The sequence below is a fragment of the Castor canadensis genome, chromosome 6 (assembly GCF_047511655.1).
Source record: "Castor canadensis chromosome 6, mCasCan1.hap1v2, whole genome shotgun sequence".
Classification (NCBI taxonomy): Eukaryota; Metazoa; Chordata; class Mammalia; order Rodentia; family Castoridae; genus Castor; species Castor canadensis.
The window spans coordinates 27,698,215-27,710,863 of record NC_133391.1 but is presented as its reverse complement, the minus strand read 5'-3'; positions in this window follow the sequence as shown (position 1 = coordinate 27,710,863).

Sequence of the window (12,649 nt, the reverse complement as noted above, 5' to 3'; positions counted from 1 at the left end):
TAGAGCTGTGAAATAAGGCAAAATAATAAGTTAAATAAGTTCATATAAGTTAATAGTAATTAGTTAAATAAGGTAATAATACTTTTCTTGTATTAAGAAAGTGCTGTACTTCAAGACCCTTTAGTATATTATCTTGATCTCCAGACAGCCATGAAGAGAGATTTTTAACCTTCACTTTACAGATGTGGTCGCTGAAACCCTGTGAATTTGAATAACTTTTCCGTGACCATCAACACTTTCCTCTCCCCTACAGCCCACACTCTTCAAAAATTCTAAGGAAGTGTGTCAGCATGTTATTTTATTATTTGTGTATAAAGATTTTGTTGATTTCCCTCACCAAGACTACCTGTTCCAGAATAAGACCACCAGAGGGCAGCAGGAACATTTGTAACCTTTTAATATTCTTTTGTCTTAAAGTTGAGAGGAAAGAGGGAGGGTTGGAGGGAGAGGATGAGGGGGGAGGTAGGGAGGCAGGAGAGAGAGAGAGAGGAGAGAGCGCATTGAGGGAATTGAAACACATGGGGTAGGGAAAGGCCCCATGTATGGTGTGCATATATACAATTTTTTTATATTAAAATGAAAAAATATTTTCTGACAATGTTTAGCATCATACTTTGTCAACCATATTCCCTCACCTTCATCTTCTCCATTCAGCCTCCCCCCTCCCACAACCATCTCCTCCCCTCCAAACCCCAGACCTATTTTACAGTCCTGTCTTTCATTTTTAATTACAAAGTCAGTGTTCAAAGGGGTTTCTCACTGTTTCCCAGCTATGAATATCTTTACTTTGGTCAGTTCAACCCCCTCTGTTACTCTCCCTTACTCTTTCCCTCCTACTCTTATTATTCAACAGCTTTCAGTACATATCCTATGTCCTCTTGCAAATGTTTTAAGGGGAAGGCAGAGGGTTCAGGAAAAGAGATGGTGGGGGCGATCTAACCAATGTACAATGTAAGGTTATGCAGAATTGTCACAATGAATCCCTCCTGTACAATGAATATACACTAATAAAGATAAAAAAAAGTTAATTTCACCTTGAGGACTTTTATTAAGGTTCTTATATGACAATTTAATATTCATTAACTTAGAATTTGGGGTGTGTTCAATTATCATTTGCTTGATGATACAAATTCTTCACTTTGTGCTTTCTTGATGGGTAGAAGGGACAGATTTTAAGCAGCAAACACCTGCTGGAACTTGGCCTCTGTCACTTCCGGGATAGTTTCAGTCTCATTTTCTCTGTATGCAAAAGTAGAGATGATAAACACCAATCTTGCAAGGCTGTGTTGACAATGAAATTGAGATGCTTCATAAAGTACCATGGTGGACCCATGGACTGTCCTGTCCCTAAAGTAGACCAGTTAGTGAACTGAACATGTATTCCTGAGACAAGCACAGGTTTCTATTCCTGGCTCTCCTACTTCCCTTACGTCTGACCTTTGGCCAGCTATTTACCCTGTTCCTCAGTTCCCTAATGACATTGACACTTAGAAGTTAGTGTTTGCTGTCCTTACACTGTGTTCAGATATCTGAAGATCAACAACTCATAAGTAAATTTTTTACAAGCAGTTGTCAAAGAAGTTCTGCTAATTTCCTAGAACTTCTAGATTAAGTTCTAGGCATTCTAGACTAGTTTTCTAAAGTGCCTTTCAGAGTATAGGATGACATAGTCACTAGAAGGCCTTGCTGGGGGAATTGGATCTTTTGCCACTAGCTTCAAGGCTTATCAGTGGCTCTTTACAGTTCATATTGTGCTCTTGCTGAATTCCCTCACATCTGAGTATTTAATAGGAATATTTTGCTGCCAGAAATCCTTGTTATCCACAGCAAAGCAATTTAATAAAAACCTTCAAATTTAATAGCATGGTTTTGAATTATCTGTATTTTTTCTTTTTTTTGGTGGGACTGAGGTTTGAACTCAGGGCTTTGCACTTGCAAAGCAGGCATCTACTGCTTGAGCCACACCTCCAGTCCATTTTGCTCTGATTATCTTGTAGATGGGGTCTTATGAACTATTTGTTCAGGCTGACCTCGAACTGAGATCTTCTGGATCTCTCCCAAGTAGCTAGAATTACAGGCTTGAACCACCAGTGCCTGCCTGAGTCACCTGCATTTTAACTTGTTTGTTCTCATTTACCTTCAGCCTTTTGCCCTTATAGAAGTGAGCCAAGATCCATCAGTTATTTTACATTTTTTATAACTATGACTCTCCTCCTCAACATTGTTGACAGAGCAACTTAGGCTGCATGTATCTCCTCCAAACAGCTGGCATTCGGTGAGTGCTGAATGAATGAACAAATGGATGGATAGATGTTTTCAAATTTCAGTAACTGGACATTACCCACCAGGATGAACCACCATTGCCATGACATCCATTCATTCTGGAACAGATAGGACAGAATTCCTAGTGGCCCATAAGAGATTCTGAGGCCCAAATTCACAGGCAGGGTATGTACAAGGACTATAAATGGGTCAGTTCAAGTTCTGGGGACACAATTGTAGTAGACAATCCAATGTCACTCTGGACCATCTCCTCATTTGGGAAGAACAGAGTTATTGAGAATGTCAGACAAGGGAATAGCCATCTGTCCTGGTCTTTTCTGTTGTTATAACTGAACACCAAAGAAGAGTAGAAATTATTTAGCATGGTTGTGGAGTCTGGGAATCCAAAAGCATGGTCCAGCACCTGATGTGAGCCTTTTTATTGCATCATAATGTGGAGGGCATTACATTGTGAGACAGAGCAAGAGTTCTACCTGGCTTCTTTTCCTCTTCTTATAAACTCATTAATGCCATCATGGGGTATTTACCCTCATGACCTCATTATATCCTAATTATCTCCCCAAGGCTCCACCCTCAAATATTGTTAACACATAAATTTGGGGATTAAGTTTCTAACACACTTTTTGGGAGGGGGGAACATTCATATTACAGCACCATTCATTCATTTGCAAAACATGAGCTCATTGTGCAGCCCTGGAGCTACAGCAGTGGTCTAGGAACAGAAGTGGTCCCAGCTCCCTAGAGATTCTGACCTTTGCAGTTTTGAAGGTCAGACCACAGATAGTAGGAGCGTAGCAGTTAGGAGGGGACTTAAGCAAAAGCCCCATTTTTCCAAAGGGGCTATTGAAAGGAATAGGAGGTCTCAGCGGGCCCCAACCCCCTTGTTGGAGAAACCAGTACCAAACACCCCATGTAGATAAGATAAGCAATGCGGCAGGGCTCAGTTAGGGCATATAGAATGTGGGGAATGTGAGCGGGGGGTACATGCAAGATGTGAAGTACGTGCAAGATGTGAGGTACGCGCAAGATGTGCTCTGCCTGCTTGCCCAATGTTGATAACGAAAATATGCATGCCACCGCGGTCTATATAAGATTTCCCCTAAAGAGGCTCAGGGTCGTGTTTTCCTAACCGGTCCTGCGTGTTCGTGTGGGAGCTCGACCCTGCCTAGCCAGCCCAATAAACTCTGCTTTGTTGATTGCATTCACGCCTGGCTCTCTGTCTCTCGGGGGAATAGGATTCCGGGTCCTAACATTTGGAGGTCCCACCGAGATTTCATTTTCTCGAGAGACAGAACCTGCCTGCGAGAAAGCAGGGGCGATCCCAAGTCCTAGGCGTTGGGAGGGGATCCCAGACCCTCATTTGGAGGAACTTGAGTGTTCCATTTGGGCCGCGGCGGGGATTCGGCCAATCCCCAGGGAGATTCATTCTGGGAATCTCGCAAGGAGGACCACAGGGTCCTATTGGGAGAGGCTTTCCTCTCATTTGGGCTCGAGCATTTTAGGAACCCTGGCGCCAGGTGAAGAACTAATTGAGCTAGTCGACCGACCACCCGTCAAGTGGACGCCTTTCGGCCTGATATCCCAGTTGGACGGTGAGGAGGTTGAATGGGGTGCGCACCAGTGTGAGAGAAGGACCGGTCCGAGCGAGTGCTGGAGAGTGTTGTGTGTGTGTGGAATTATTGTTGCCTTTACCCTTTTTGTTCTATCTCTCTTGGTGTTTGAGTCTCCTTCCACAATGGGACAGGGACAAACAACCCCAAAGTCTCTGATCCTTTCTCACTTTTCAGAAGTTAAAGAAAGGGCCTTAAATGCGGGTCTGGTCATCAAGAAAGGTAAATTCGACACCTTTTGTTCTGCAGAGTGGCCCACCTTTGGAGTCGGGTGGCCCATTCAAGGTTCCCTCTCCCTAGACCTGATCACTAAGGTTAAAGCAGTCATTTTTCAGCCAGACAATCGAGGCCATCCAGACCAAGTTCCTTACATTTTGGTTTGGGAGGATCTGGTGAGGAACCCTCCCCCTTGGTTAACAGTTTTTCTGACCCACCCCTCCAGTTCGGCCCCCGGGGCTAAAACCCCAGTCACACCCGCCTTGGTCATAAAGGAGGAGGAAAAACTTCCTCTTCCCACCTTGACCGGTCCTCAAATTAGGGCATCTCCTTCACCATCTCCGGTCTTACCAGAGAGTTCCCCCCTTTACCCATCCCTCGCAGGGGCAGAGGAAGATCGGCCGTCTCCATACGTGACTCCCCCTGGCCAAGCCAATGCCCCGGAGGAGGAAATTTCCTCATCCTCCTCAACAGGACTGGCAGCAGGAGGAGAAATGGGTCGAAGACTTCGCCCCTGAGGGATCCGGGAAAGGGAGGGGGAAGACGGGCCCCCCTCATCAACACAGGGGGAGGAAACTGTCCCTACACTTCCAGTCCGGATGGTGGGCCAAGGGGGACCAGGAGGAGAGCAACAGTTTCAGTACTGGCCCTTCTCCTCCAGTGATCTATATAACTGGAGGACGCAGAACCTGCCCTTTTCTGAAGACCCCAAGTGTCTCATAGATCTCTTGGAGTCCATCATGCATACACACCGTCCCACTTGGGATGACTGTCATCAGCTGCTCAATACTCTTTTTACGACGGAGGAACGAGAGCGCATCCTCAACGAAGTGAGGAAAAACGTCTTGGGGGATAATGGGAGACCCACAACTCTCCAACCGGCCATAGACGAGGCTTTTCCCCTACGCCGCCCTGATTGGGATTTTGGGACCGCAGAAGGTAGGGAGCGTCTTCGGATCTACCGCCAGACTCTTATGGCTGGTCTCCGAGCGGCCGCTAGAAGGCCCACCAATTTTGCAAAAGTGAAAGCAGTCGTTCAAAGGGAAAACGAAAGCCCAGCCGGTTTCTTAGAGCGCCTCTATGAGGCATACCGTCAGTACACCCCTATTGACCCTGAGGCGGACCTCCACCGGTCTGCTGTGGTACTCTCATTCATTAATCAGGCAGCTCCAGACATTAGGAGAAAACTCAATAAACAGAAAAACTTAGGGGAGATGACTATAAGGGAAATGCTACAGGTAGCGGAAAAGGTCTTTACCGCTAGGGAAACTCCAAAAAAAAGGGAGAAAAGACAGAGAAAGGAAGACAGGGAGGCCCAGGAAAAATTAAAAAAGGAGGACCGGGAGTTCCAGGCTAAGAAAAACCAAAAGCAACAGAGAGAAATGGCTCGTATTTTCCTAGCGGGTGTCCGGGACCAACCCAGGGGAGGGGGCCACGCCAGGACCCCGGATAAGGAACACTGTTTTTACTGTAAGGAAACGGGGCATTAAAAGAGAGAATGTCCTAAGTTAAAGGGAAAAAGAGGGTTTGGAAGGAGACCGGGGGAAAACAGGGAAAGGGAACGAGCAGTAGAGCAGGCCAGAGTCCTCCTAGCCAGAGAAGAGGACTAAAGGAGATGGGGCTCAGACCCCCTCCCCGAGTCCTGGGTAACAATGCATGTGGAGGGGAAGCCGATGGGGTTCATGGTGGATACCGGCGCCCAATATTCGGTTTTAAACAAGGCACATGGACCTTTGAACAAGGCACAAACAAGTGTTGTTCAGGGGGCCACCGGTACGCAGTTATGTACATGGACTACCAAAAGAAAGGTAAACTTAGAAAAACACCAGGTCACACACTCCTTCTTGGTCGTCCCTGAGAGCCCCACTCCCCTGCTCGGACGGGACCTACTCACCAAAATAGGGGCCCATATCCATTTTAAACCAGATGGAATAATTGTGACTGATCGAAAAGGGAGCCCGATTCATGTCTTGTCCCTATCATTGGCTGACGAGCATCGTCTGTTTGAGAGTCAACAGGAACCAGGAGGGGACATGACTCATTGGGTAAAAAGATTTCCCATGGCCTGGGCAGAGACTGCGGGAACTGGCCTCGCCAAACACCTCCCGCCCGTAGTTATACAATTGAAGGCTTCTGCTCTCCCCATTTGGGTGAAACAGTATCTTATGCCTGAGGAGGCCCGAAGAGGCATAGCCCCTCATATCCACAGGCTAATAAAGGAAGGAGTACTGCGGCCTTGTCAGTCTGCCTGGAATACTCCTCTGCTCCCCGTCCGAAAGCCGGGAAGCGGGGACTATAGGCCTGTGCAAGACCTACGAAAGGTAAACGAGTGGATGGAGGACATTCATCCCACCGTTCCGAATCCCTATACCTTGCTCAGCCACCTACCCCCCTCGCAAGTATGGTATACAACCCTTGATTTAAAAGATGCTTTCTTCAGCATTCCATTGTCAGAAATTAGTCAGCCGCTATTTGCTTTCGAATGGCAAGAAGATGGGGGCCAATCCGGACAGCTCACTTGGACCAGACTGCCGCAAGGATTTAAAAACTCTCCCACCCTGTTTAATGAGGCCCTGAGCCAGGACCTGGAACCTTTTCGTCAGAACCACCCACGAGTCACTCTATTACAGTATGTTGATGACTTACTGTTAGCGGCAAAAACCCGAGAGGAGTGCATCAAGGCTACTGAACACCTGCTAACGGAATTAGGTGAGCTGGGGTATCGGGCAAGTGCCAAAAAAACTCACATCTGTAAAAGGCCAGTGACATATTTGGGTTATCGGATTGCAGATGGGGCAAGATGGCTGACTGATGCCATAAAACAGACTATTCTGGCTATCCCATCCCCGACATCCACTAGGGGGGTGAGAGAATTCCTGGGCTCCGCGGGGTTCTGTAGACTCTGGATTCCAGGATTTGCGGAAATAGCCAGACCCCTATATGAGGCCACCAAAGAAGCTCCAGATTGGAGTTGGGGAGAGAGAGAACAACAGGCCTTTGATCAGCTAAAAGATGCTCTTTTGCAGGCCCCTGCCTTAGCCTTGCCAGATCCTACAAGACCATTCACTCTGTTTGTAGATGAGAAAAAGGGGGTAGCCAAAGGAGTCTTGACCCAACAGCTAGGTCCCTGGAAGAGACCAGTGGCATACTTTTCCAAGAAATTAGACGCAGTAGCGGCAGGATGGCCCCCCTGCCTCCGCATCATAGCGGCCATTGCCGTGCTGGTGAGAGAAGCCGATAAACTAACCTTTGGACAGGCCCTCTGGGTAACGGCCCCTCACCCGGTGGAGGGAATCCTTAAACAACCCCCTGGGAAATGGATGACGAATGCCAGGCTCACCCACTACCAGGGGCTCTTGTTGGATTCCCCTCGGATCACATTCACAGATCCCGTAATCCTAAACCCTGCCACCTTGTTGCCTAACCCGGAACTGCAGACACCTGTCCATAACTGCAAAAAATTCCTCTCCGAAGTTACACAGGTACGGGCTGACCTAAAGGATACCCCCCTGTCCGGCTGCAAATTAAACTGGTACACGGATGGAAGTAGTTTTTTCCAAGATGGAGCCCAAAGGGCAGGGGCAGCTGTAGTCGACCAAGAAGAAAATACGGTATGGAGCAGCGCCCTCCCACCCAGAACATCAGCCCAAAAAGCGGAATTAATTGCCTTGGCAGAGGCCCTGGAGAGGGCAAAAGAAAAGCGAGTCAATATCTACACCGATAGCCGCTATGCTTTCGGTACCATCCATGTCCACGGGGCCATCTATCGCAAAAGAGGATTCCGCACAGCAGAAGGAAAACATCTAAAGAACCTAGCCAAAGTCCAGCGTCTATTAATGGCAGTGAAAAAACCGAAGACAGTGGCAGTGATGTATGTCCCAGGCCACCAGTCTGCCAAGATGCCGGAAGCTGTCGGTAACAACAGAGCAGATCAAGAAGCAAAGAGAGTAGCAATGGTGAGTCCTCCCATGGAGACAGGGCAACCTTCCACGGTTGCGGCGATAGACATGCCGGTCCCAGAGCTCCCTCCGCTACCCCCCCCGACCAGAATACTCCACAGAGGATTTCACTTGGATGAGAGCCCACTCCCCCTTTAGAGAAGGGAAAGACGGATGAAAAAGCGACTTGAAAGGCAAGTTAATTCTGCCTAAAAAACTCGGACGATTCCTGTTGGCTAACTTACATAAGTCCACCCATTTGGGGTGAAAAAAATTACTAGACTTGTTGACATCTGCGCAGCTCCGATTTCCAAACCAGACCATAGCAGTCCGCCAAATTGTGAAAGATTGTGCCAGCTGCACAATCATAAAACCAGGACGAAGGGAGGGGCACCATACAGGTACTCGGGAACGGGGGAGGGCTCCGGAAAAAAGTTGGGAAGTGGATTTTACTGAGGTAAAACCGGGAAAGTTTGGATACAAATATTTGCTGGTATTCATAGATACCTTTTCAGGCTGGGTGGAGGCTTTTCCTACAAAGAAGGAGACAAGTCAGGTAGTGGCAAAGGCTTTGCTAGAAAAAATCATACCCAGATATGGGGTGCCCGAGGCAATTGGGTCAGATAACGGTCCGGCTTTTGTTAGTAAAGTCCTGCAGGGACTAGCCCAGACTATGGGGGCCAATTAAAAGCTACATTGTGAATATAACCCCCAGAGCTCAGGGCAAGTAAAAAGGATAAATAGGACACTAAAGGAGACTTTAGCCAAATTGGCCCTGGAGACTGGCGGTGATTGGGTGACGCTCCTTCCCTTGGCCATCTTCCGAGTCTGGAACTCCCCCTATGTCCATGGGCTAACTCCCTTTGAGATCCTGTATGGGGCTCCACCCCCCATCATTCAGAGGACCTTAAGCCCAAAACTAGGTGATCTGGCCCCAAATTACCTGACCATGTTGCAGGCTTTAGCTAAAGTGCAACAACGGATTTGGCCCTTAATTCAAGCATACCACGCTGTTAAGAGGGACCCGGCTCCGGAACATGGCATAGTCCCGGGTGACATGGTATGGGTTAAAAGGCATCAGTCCAAAACCCTAGAGCCTAGATGGAAAGGACCTTATGTTGTACTGTTTACTACCCCTACCACCCTCAAGGTCAACGGGATTGCAGCATGGGTACACCATTCCCATGTAAGACGGGCTCACCCTCCGGAGAAAAAACAGGAAAATTGGTCCGCACGGAAGCATCCAACAAACCCACTCAAGCTCCGGCTGATACGGGATGCTCCAAAAAACGAAAACACTCCAGATGCTCCGCAGCCCTCCTAGAATGGGATTATCACCTGGGTCCACTACACCCACATCAGACCGGCAGATCCGGTAGCTATAAAGAAAGGCTTCCTGCCAACAAGAAGGGTGTCCCACCACAAGAAAAATTTTTTCAAACTCAAACTTCATACTGGACCTCAGTAACTTTATTCCTTTTTCTAACCCTGTCCACCACTTGCTGGCGACATACAAATCCACATCAACCTTTTAACCTGACCTAGATAATTGTAGATGTATCCACAGGAGACATTCTTAACCAGACCTCCAAGGTGACCCCTCCCAGCACCTGGTTCCCAAAATTATACTTTGACTTAAGGGCCTTATTCACTGGCAGGGGACAATGGGATTTGCGCCAAAGTTACTTCTATGTCTGCCCCGCTCCCCAACCCAACCACAAAAAAAAATGTGGAGGAATCGCAGACTATTATTGTAAGTCATGAGGTTGTGAGAGCTCAGGGGATATATGGTGGCCACCCCCCAAACAGGGGGACCTTATTCAATTAAGTAGAGTCTCTCAATCTGGCATTACATACCACCAACCTAGACCTATAAATAAGGGATGCCCAACTCCCCCCAATTGTAATCCCATTATGATAAATTTCACTGATTTAGGAAAAAAGACAACGAATTGGGAATTGGGTAAATCCTGGGAAGTCAGACTCTACAAAACAAATCATCCAGGAGCCCTTTTTACTTTGCGGCGTGTGCAACAACCAGTCTCTACTCTAACAATAGGCCCTAATAAGGTACTTAGGCCACCCTATGTAAAGCCACCTCCCCGACCTTCCACAGCTCATCACCTTCCCTCAACCATAGCCCAGGCTAATGTTACAACTCCAAGACCATCAAAAACCAGCCCTCCCCTGGTAAGGCCCAGTCTCATGACCGGATCTAAAGACCCCCTCTGGGAGCTAGTGGGTGCTGCCTTCCTGACGTTAAACCACACCAACCCTAACATGACTAACTCCTGTTGGTTATGTTATGATGTGAGGCCCCCATTCTATGAGGCAATAGGGCTAAACACCACTCATGATACCTCATCTGAGAAAAACCCTACTCAATGTTCCTGGGGAGACCGTAAGAGAGGTCTGACCATACAGCAGGTAAGCGGCCAAAAAACCTGCTTAGAAAAAGTGCCAAAGAACAAACGGGACTTAGGTACTGTTATTAACGCCAGTTCTACCTGGGAAAATGCTATTAAATGGGTAATTCCAAAGGACAATGGGTGGTGGCTATGCTCGCGGTCTGGACTCACCACGTGCCTATCAACTAAGGTGTTTAACAGCTCTAAAGAATTCTGTGTTATAGTGACTGTGCTGCCCCGCATCCTCTATCATTCAAAAGAAAGTCTATATTCATACTAAAATACAAAAATGGTTAAAAAAAAAAAAGAGAAAACCTATTTCCACAGTAACTATTGCTACCCTACTCAGCCTAGGGTTAGCGGGAGCAGAAACCGGCATAGCTTCTTTGGCCACCCAGCAAAAAGGGATGTCTTCGCTGCGTACAGCCATAGACAAAGATATAGAGAAAATAAAAACCTCCATTAGCCACCTAGAAAAATCCCTCACTTCCCTGTCTGAGGTAGTACTTCAAAACCGACGAGGTCTAGACTTGTTCCTCCAAAAGGGGGGACTATGTGTTGCTCTAGGGAAAGAATGTTGTTTTTACGCTGACCATACCGGAGTTGTTCGTGACTCCATGTCTAAACTTCAAAAGAGCCTAAAACAAAAAAAACGAAAAAAAGAGGCCAGGAAAAGCTGGTTCGAGTCTTGGTTTAACCAGTCCCCATGGTTGGCTACCCTTTTATCTACATTGGCAGGGCCAATAATAATCATCCTATTACTTGTTACCATAGGACCCTGGATTCTAAACCGACTTATGACTTTTGTCAAAAGTCAAATTAATACTATCCAACTTCTGGTCCTCCGCCAACAATATCAGGCTCTTCATCCCCTTGAGAATGATTCCTCAATTTAGGCCATAAGAAAAGGGGGGAATGAAAGGAATAGGAGGTCTCAGCGGGCCCCAACCCCCTTGTTGGAGAAACCAGTACCAAACACCCCATGTAGATAAGATAAGCAATGCGGCAGGGCTCAGTTAGGGCATATAGAATGTGGGGAACGTGAGCGGGGGGTACATGCAAGATGTGAAGTACGTGCAAGATGTGAGGTACGCGCAAGATGTGCTCTGCCTGCTTGCCCAATGTTGATAATGAAAATATGCATGCCACCGCGGTCTATATAAGATTTCCCCTAAAGAGGCTCAGGGTCTTCCCTGTGTTAGGTGTTTTCCTAACCGGTCCTGCGTGTCCGTGTGGGAGCTCGACCCTGGCTAGCCAGCCCAATAAACTCTGCTTTGTTGATTACATTCACGCCTGGCTCTCTGTCTCTCGGGGGAATAGGATTCCGGGTCCTAACACTATGAAGAAGGGAATACTAGTCAGATTGATTAGCTAGAGAATGTAGATTAGAATTGATGTATATTCCTAGGATTCCCAGTTTTTTGTGGAGTGTAGAAACTCTAAAAGTTGCAAGACAGAGGACTGAGGGTACTGGAAGTTATAATCCTAGGGAGGAATTGTGATCACAGATAAGTCTAAGACCAAGTTCTGGGATGAAGAGAGCAGCCACTGAGGACTCCACATCTCACACCAGGGCCCAGGGCCCAGAGTCCCTCAAAGGCCCCCATGTGAGGCTGTTTCCCATTGTGTGGGCCCCTCCATGGGAAACAGGATGGCAGAAACGGGTGATGGAGCATGGGAAGAATGGCACCATTAGATGAGTGTCCCTGCTATCTCATCCAGTGAGGTTTTGGGTTTTAAAAATGTATATACATATGTATGGGATGACCCAGTATTTGCGGGGCAAGTACTGGTTCACATAATGGAAATCTAGAGTTTTCTATTACACCTTTTCCTGCACTTTCAGCATTTCCCCCACTTTGGCTTTTGTTTTGCTTGAAACCCTATTTGTTCCTTATGTATATTGGGCTTGCTTAGTAGATCAGGGTTTCCCGCCACCACCAATTCTTTGCATTCCTTGGATCAGTAATTGGAAATTCAGTTTTGCACTTGTTTGAAATTGAGATACCACCGGTATACTGATTTTATGTTCAATAACCCTTTATAATTTCCATTTTGTTCATTAGGGAACAATAAACTGGAGGCCTTTATATGAGGCTTATATTGGCGCCCTGTATAGTTAGCTTCTTCCCCGTATCTCTACACGGTGTGTCTTTGCTACTGGGCAGAGGGGTGTAACTGAGGAAGGCTGAAT